At 38.5% G+C, this 7,344-nt stretch overlaps 1 long non-coding RNA gene across 3 annotated transcripts; it reads right to left on the bottom strand.

Moving 5' to 3' along the window:
- Positions 1-244: 244 nt before the first annotated feature.
- Positions 245-6,903, bottom strand: LOC102076268 (uncharacterized). Of its 3 annotated transcripts, none has more exons than XR_001223378.3 (5): positions 6,676-6,903; positions 6,516-6,590; positions 3,261-3,370; positions 2,990-3,061; positions 245-1,262 (listed from the first exon to the last, which is right to left on the bottom strand). It is a non-coding gene; the product is annotated as an uncharacterized LOC102076268 (long non-coding RNA). The 3 variants fall into 3 exon arrangements; XR_001223377.3 differs by having other exon boundaries at positions 245-1,259; XR_003216776.1 differs by lacking the exon at positions 245-1,262 and having other exon boundaries at positions 2,981-3,061; positions 6,676-6,900.
- Between the last annotated feature and the right edge of the window lie 441 nt (positions 6,904-7,344).

Below are 7,344 nucleotides of genomic sequence, written 5' to 3'. Positions count from 1 at the left end.
TACAAATCAACTCATGAAAATTAGAATGAAAATATTTGACTACAGGGTAAATAAAAGGCCTGCGGCTGGTAGAAGAATAGCTACATTTACATGGTGCGTGGTATAACGATTCTAATCACTTTAAAAACCAAACACAAGATTAAAAAAATGCTCCATACAAACACCTAAATCTGAATAAACAGCTGGAATTTCAATGCAATGGAGTAAATGTTTTCAAAAACAGATTCAAAGAAGAATTCAACCACACAAGAGCTTTAATGTGATTCACTGCTGTTTGTTTTCAATGTAAAATCTTACATGTTGTGCTTTTCCTTTTGAGGGTGCTAACATGAACCCTGGGCAAAGTTTTAATAATGTAGCAGTGGTAGTTGGTGCTGTTCCCTCATAACAAGACCGTTTTTAGTTGAGGAGGCCTTCTTTATGGAGTTTCAATGTTCTCCCAGTGCATGGGGGAGCTCTTTCCAGGCACTTTGGCTTCTTCTCTTTGCTTGTTAAGTTAATTAGAGAGTCTAAATTGCCCCCGACTCCCCACCTTGGTTGCCTCTTGCAATTAATCAGCACAAAGCTGGATTAAAGGGAGAGGGGTCGTAAAGGATAGGAGCTAAAACAGCTTATTTCAGACAGAATGAACTGAAGGACTGAAAAATAAGGATCATTTTGAACCATGAATCATGCAAAGCATTTAACACTGTTCTGATTGAATGTGATGGGACATTTAAATACAAGACTAGAATAAAATCACATCCCATGTAAGCAGCTGACCTGAATTCTTCAGTCGGCAGGAAGCCGTTCGTATATTTTTAAGTTCCATCTTGTCTTTAGCTATTCAAAATTACATGTGACCCACAAGGGTACACATAACAAAAACTGTGGTTCAGAAATGTCTGCTCACTGGGAACATGGCAACAAAGCTGCATTTTTGTATGAAAGGTGCATTACAAATCAGATGTATTTTTATTATTCCAAGTTAAAAGCTGCCAAGTTAGAGTTTTAGAAAGCCTACTTTAAACAGACCAAGTCCTGGCTAACTTTGATCCAAGGAAATAAAGGCAATGCCTTGCTGACCACAGATGCCATCCACTTGGCTGTCCTCTGGCAAAAATCTTTCACAACTCACAAAGTCTTCCAACCCACAGAGATCTGCCTCCTTCCCTTCTCCACTCCATCACTTTGAATCTGATCCTTCGAAGCCCGATTCAAAACGCGTATTGGTCAGTAGTCTGGGTTTTGGTCCACCACAATCAAACACAATCCCTCTCCTGCTGGTGTTTTGCCCCAGTGGCAGACAGGAACAGGAAAAAGGAGACAAAATGTTAAAATGTTAAAAATGAAATGTGAAAAAAGATGCTTATTTTCGCTCCAAGCCAAGATTTCCTGTTCAGTCACTCAGGAACACATCATGGAGCTGGAAGTTTCTGCACATGCAAATTCTTTGGGTTGTTTTCTTTTAAGAACAGTGCGCCTTATCCCTGTTCATGATGGCAGAAAATCCACGTTGTCTTTTCACAGTGCTGTTCTTACATTTTTTTGATTTTCCTCTGTAGTTTAGACATCTCTTTAAAATTCCTGGGAACATCCCAAACTGACAAATGTGACAAATCTTAACATGAAAGACTGGAATTTGGGACTTTTTTTTTTTTGGCAGTACATCCCAGTCGTTCAAAATGTCAATGAGCTCTTTAAAACTTAAAATACCACAAATAGCAGTTGTGAACTATGCAAAGAATGAATGTCCAGCACTGACATCAACCAATTACATATTTCAAATGTGATCCAATTACAAGAAAATACTCCTTATTCACAGAAAAAAACATAAATAATGTCATTAGATCCGGTCAATTAAGAATAGCAGAAATGTGGAGAGCTTCAAACCCATTCTGCTCACACAAATCTGATGACTGTCCTGAAAGAACTGCATGGCTGTTCATCACAGCCAAACTTTGAAACAATTCTTAAAAGCTAAAAGAAATTCGTGCCATTTCAAAAGCAGAACAATGCACAAACAATGTATGCTGATGATCTTTGCCACAAGCTAAAGCCCGCTACATGTTCTGAGTCAGGAAAAAGTAATAGTGCTGGTATGTTGTGCTCAGCAGTCCAAAGACCTTGGCCGTTGTTAAAGCAGTTAGCGAAAAACTAAAACAGAGCCAGTTATGAGTGTGTTGTCCAGCAATTGTGCCACTGGTATGTTTTGTTTGGGGTGTTTGGGTTTTTGTTTTTTTTTTTGAATAGCAAGAATCTTTACTTTTCTGATTGCATGTGGAGCTCAACTGCTCTAACTCTCACCATCCCAGTTTTAAAAGTGTTTCAGTAAATATCTTATAAGTTGCTTTAAAAAAGTGTTACATGGAAACTTTCCGTCTTGGAGAGAGTTCCTCATCATCATCATCATCAGCAGCAGCAGCAGCAGCATATTGGCCATAGTATTAACTTTGCCCTTTCTACAAATAAAATAATTCTGATGTGGAACATTGCTTTGTAACTTGGCAATATTATTATAAAGTTAGATGAAAATGTCTGTTTTTTTTCCTCCACATTCAAACTTTAATATCTGTCAAACCAGTCACCTGATTTGGACTGTTATAAATAATATAATGTGCTATGTATATGAGAATATGTAAGTAAAAAAAAAAGAAGAAGAAAAATCAGTCCCATACCTACAAAGCTGTGGTTTTTACAGGCCTCTAAATCTGCTGCCAGAGACATCTTTCAATTCATCATTCTGTGTTAACTTGAGCTACACTCCTGAGAGTCCATACATTTACCCTAAAACATTTCAAAGGTCTAGCACAACTACTTCTCTACAATGGGATATTAAAATGGACCCTATAAAAACTGGTCAAGGAAGACAACTAGCAATAACCCTACTATCATCTATTACACACAAAAAAAATTAAATACTTTACATTTTACATTATTCCTATTAAAAAGTGCATCTAAACCTGGGAATTGTTTTCAGGCCAGGTGGGAAATCTTTTTGTTTTCGTACTTTAATTTGATACATTGAGATAAATAAAGATGTTGTGAGGTCCATCTCCTTTTCATGCACTGTAAGGGAAACCTGGAAACAGACACAATAGGAAACTTTAATGCTAGTACATTCCATACTGCCATGTGCAGTTTAATTTGCTGTTGAAATGTGTGCTATTGCATCCATCAACACACATATTCATCAGGTCTGTTTATACATTTTGGGTGGTGCAGCTCAGCAGACGAGGAAATGGTAAGAAGTCTGCTTAACAGTATTTTTCTTTTTTTACCTCAAAGCATTCTCCGTCAGTGCCCCAGTCAGCTCTGATTTCCTCGGTTTTGCCTGCCCCAGGTTCAGGTCCAATGCATTTAAGGCGTGCTGGTCTTACGTCTGTGGCATCTGTTGAGGAATGTGATGAATGCTGTCTGTACCCTTCTGACAGCACTATACTCGCATGATTTAAGCCCAGACGATCTGCTCCACCCTGATGCCTGAGACTGAGGCTGATGTTTATACTTAGATGTCTGAAATGGTACTTTGTGTAGTCATTTTCAGCTGCTGGTACTTCAAACATTTAAAACATCTAACACATTCACAGTATGGCCTTTGCATTCAAGTTTAAACAGCTCAAAACTTTAAAAAAAAGGAAAGAAAAACTAGTACATATGCACTTAGCTTAAAAAAAAAAAAACAACAGTAGTGAAGCTTCTATGGCGAGGCACATCTGAGTGATGTGCACCTCTTTTCACAAGAGAAGTCAACCATGCTGCTGCTATTACAGGTGCAACACATACACAAATTTCCAAGACTGGCTATGTATACAGCTGACAAGAGTAACAGAGATTCATCATATGGTGGCATTATCCAGTGGAAAAATCCAAATGGTGTTGCATTCTGTTTCTTCCCTATACGGGTTAGATTATTGGCACCTACCCAGAGCCATTTTTGCCATCACCAAAAGGCAGTGAGTGCACAGTGGACTAATAGCAATGTCCCCAGAGCAACACACGTCACAGCCCCGCAACTCTCTGTTCTCTGCGTTTTAATGCACAAAACTAATTTAAATTGGACTTCACTTCAAAACAAACCTCTAATCTCTTCATGTCTCTTCATAAAAAAATAAAAATACAGTCTGACAAAAGTCACTGTTCACATTAGGTAAAGTCTTGGCAGTTCTGTAAAATTAACTTATTAAATGACCACTCTGAGAAAACATTTGAAGCCACATGTTGGTAAAGCTTGGATATAAAGACCATGACAGACAACAGCTCTTTAGAGAACTGCATCAGTTCTGCAAGTAATCGATGGTTCTTCATTTTTAAATGCCAACTTCCAAGGAAGCAGGAGCAGAGGGTGAGATGATGTGCTGCTGTAATTTACTGTAAACACACAATAAAAAGCATCTACTCTAACAGTCCCTGCAAAATAAAATGATAAGCTAAATTCCCAGTTCAGCTGATGCCAGATATTAAAGACCCTCCAAGGTCAGAAAATTGGAAAGTTAATTAACAAGAAGGACTCTAAAACGTACAAAACTTTAAGATTTTTAAATACAAGCTGTTTATTTTGACCCCAAATCGTGTCTAATACTCAGAGGGGGTCTTTGAACAGTCTTGGACTGCAGGATCTTTGAGCAATCATTTTAGAAATGGTCACAAATAAAAAGGAAATGCAACAATGTAGACTCGCAGGCCGACGGCGTTTCACCGGAGCCCTCCTCTCGGCCTGCTCGTGTCACAAACAGCTTCTTTTCTTTGTCAAATATAAGTTTCCTGATCTAAAGGCAGAAATGGTGATAAGCATTCATATGACCAAACTTTCAACTATCTCTGGAAAGAATTTCGGAAGCTGTTTATCCGTCAGGTGACCAAGTGGACTCACTTAGACACAAGCTGTTTGTTTATATGCACAGTTGTGACAAAACACGGTAGACTCAGAATTCACTGGAGGGATTTGTTTTGTTTTGTTTTTTTTAAATTCCATCGAGCCTTGGCGCTGCCAGTGGGCAAAGCCATCTGAAATACCCTACATCACCTGAATTACAAGAAAGAAAAAGTCATCCAACATACTGTGAACAAAAGTTCTACTGTAGCCTTTGTGACTTTCAAGCAAATGTCTCTGTATTAAAACGTCTCAATTCTGGGAACCTCATCTAACTTAATCTCTATGAATAAATCATGCTCGCATTGTAATTTCACTCGAGTGTTTCTGTCAAGTTAATCAGACCACAAAAAAGCTACGGTAAGGAAATGAGTTGTGAAGAAAAACTGATGGCTGTGAAAAAAAAAAAAGTTCAGTCAATAATGAAAATTCAGCTTTGGCTTCTGGACTCTGGTGATTTTTATGCATCACTTGGATTTATAATTAAAACGGGCAGAAAAAGAACAGCGTCAAAAGCAATATTAAGTTGTAGGCAGCTGTTGTGGCTTTGTGACATGCAAGTATTGCGCAAAAGCTGCTTTAAGACCAACATGACATCTTTCCAGAACGCAGTTAATCAAGAAACCAAGTCACCACGGGCTGTCACAGAGCAGCGCTTATTGAGTTTGTGGAATGCACTTTTCAGTTTGACCACAGTGAACCGACTACGCTGGACCATTTTCTTTCTCTTATGATTTTAAGATGTTAGGATCTAATCTTGGCTGGTTGCAAGTGGACATACTTATCAGATTAGTCAGTAGATCTCGGAGGGTTCATCACCCGATCCGCCAATAATTTTGCAGCAGGGAGCAGGCAGCTCCAGTTGCCCTGCAGTTGAAGTCTTTATGGTCAAAAACACCCAGTGTTTCGGGCCTAATGCCCTACCAGAGGACCTTGTGTCCCACACCACACTCCAGCTGTTTGGTTTTTAACTTGTATCAGAAGTTCAAGAAAATCTAAGGTGAAAAGAGAGAGTTTCATCTAAGAAATGCGCAATGTTTCTCCATTTAATGAATAACCATGTCGCCATAAAGATTGCAATTCGCGAGTAAAAATAGTGGCTATTATTAATTTACTCTATGAATCACTCTGCATGACCACTGTGGAATTATGGACAACATTTTCTGTGCCACGCCTAATCTGTGGAAATAGATATATGTCTGCTACAGAATCTACATACCGATCGCTATCTATCTATCGATATATATTTATCTCTCTCTCTCTCTCTTTATACATCTATCTATCTATCTATCTATCTATCTATCTATATATATATACATACATATATATTTAAAAAATCCAAATATAACAAAATCAGGTGATGATTTTTCTACACAGCCACGTTTCACATATGCAGAAAACATCAGCTGTGAGCAAATATGGCAGATAACTCTGACACGTGTTCTATCCAACAGGTGACCTTTACAAGATGGGAAAACGGCACAAACCAGCTCTTAAAAAGCTCTCTCCAGGGTGGGTCTGTGTAGAAGGCACACGACTTTACAGCAAGCTCACACTTCAGACAAACGCACTCCTCATTCAGAAAGCGTTCATATGCATAATACCAATCTAACGAAGCAAGGCCAGAAAAACAAGCCGGACAAACAAGCTGTATGGGACTCACTGTTTGAAGGCTGTCTTCCTTTTCCCCGTGAGCTGAATGTTTATTATCCATACCCAGACGTTTCCACTGGAGCTTCTGTGGTGGTAAATGTGTAGCTGTGAGCACCAAAACAATTAACTTTCTAAACCATCGAAGAAAAGCTTAACAGTGCTAAATTTACCTTCATTTGTTTAACTTCCGGTTACACGACGTCTGTTTTAATTCTTAATTAATTTCACTATCTGAAAGCACGTGCTTGTTAGTTTATTAAACAATGTTAGCTCTTCTTTCTTCCTGTTAAGAGTTGAATATTTTACTGGTTAGGACAGCTGGCCTGTCCTCTCTTCTCTCTCCCACTGAGTTAGTGATACGCACTTACACTGTACCTTAAGGGGGCGCTATTTGACCAATTGTTAATTGGAAGGGGTAAAGTATATATATTTAGAAACATGTTTTTTAAGTAAATAAATACAGTTACACTATGGCTGAAATGTAACATCGCAACTGCAAGATAATATGGAACAGAAACACAGGATAACCTTTATCATATTAAATACCTGACTGTCGTATATGTGGTTAAATCAGATATTTAACCAAACTGTAAATGTAAATATAATACAAAAATGACACAGAGGTTGCCCGTTGTTTGCAAGTGAATGCGTTGACCAACTGGTCACACTTTCAATCACAAGGCAGTCACAAAGGATACTTGGGGAGAAGCAATCTGTCTTTTAAACAACAGCAATCAGACTTGGACTGACTGCAGTCCCTCTCAGACAGATTGGTGAAGGTTTGCAAATAATCACCATCCAGTTCATAAATGAAGACAGACGCCCAACATGACCCAATC

The sequence above is a fragment of the Oreochromis niloticus genome, linkage group LG16 (genome assembly GCF_001858045.2).
Source record: "Oreochromis niloticus isolate F11D_XX linkage group LG16, O_niloticus_UMD_NMBU, whole genome shotgun sequence".
Lineage (NCBI taxonomy): Eukaryota > Metazoa > Chordata > Actinopteri > Cichliformes > Cichlidae > Oreochromis > Oreochromis niloticus.
This window is presented reverse-complemented; position numbering and strand designations above follow the sequence as displayed.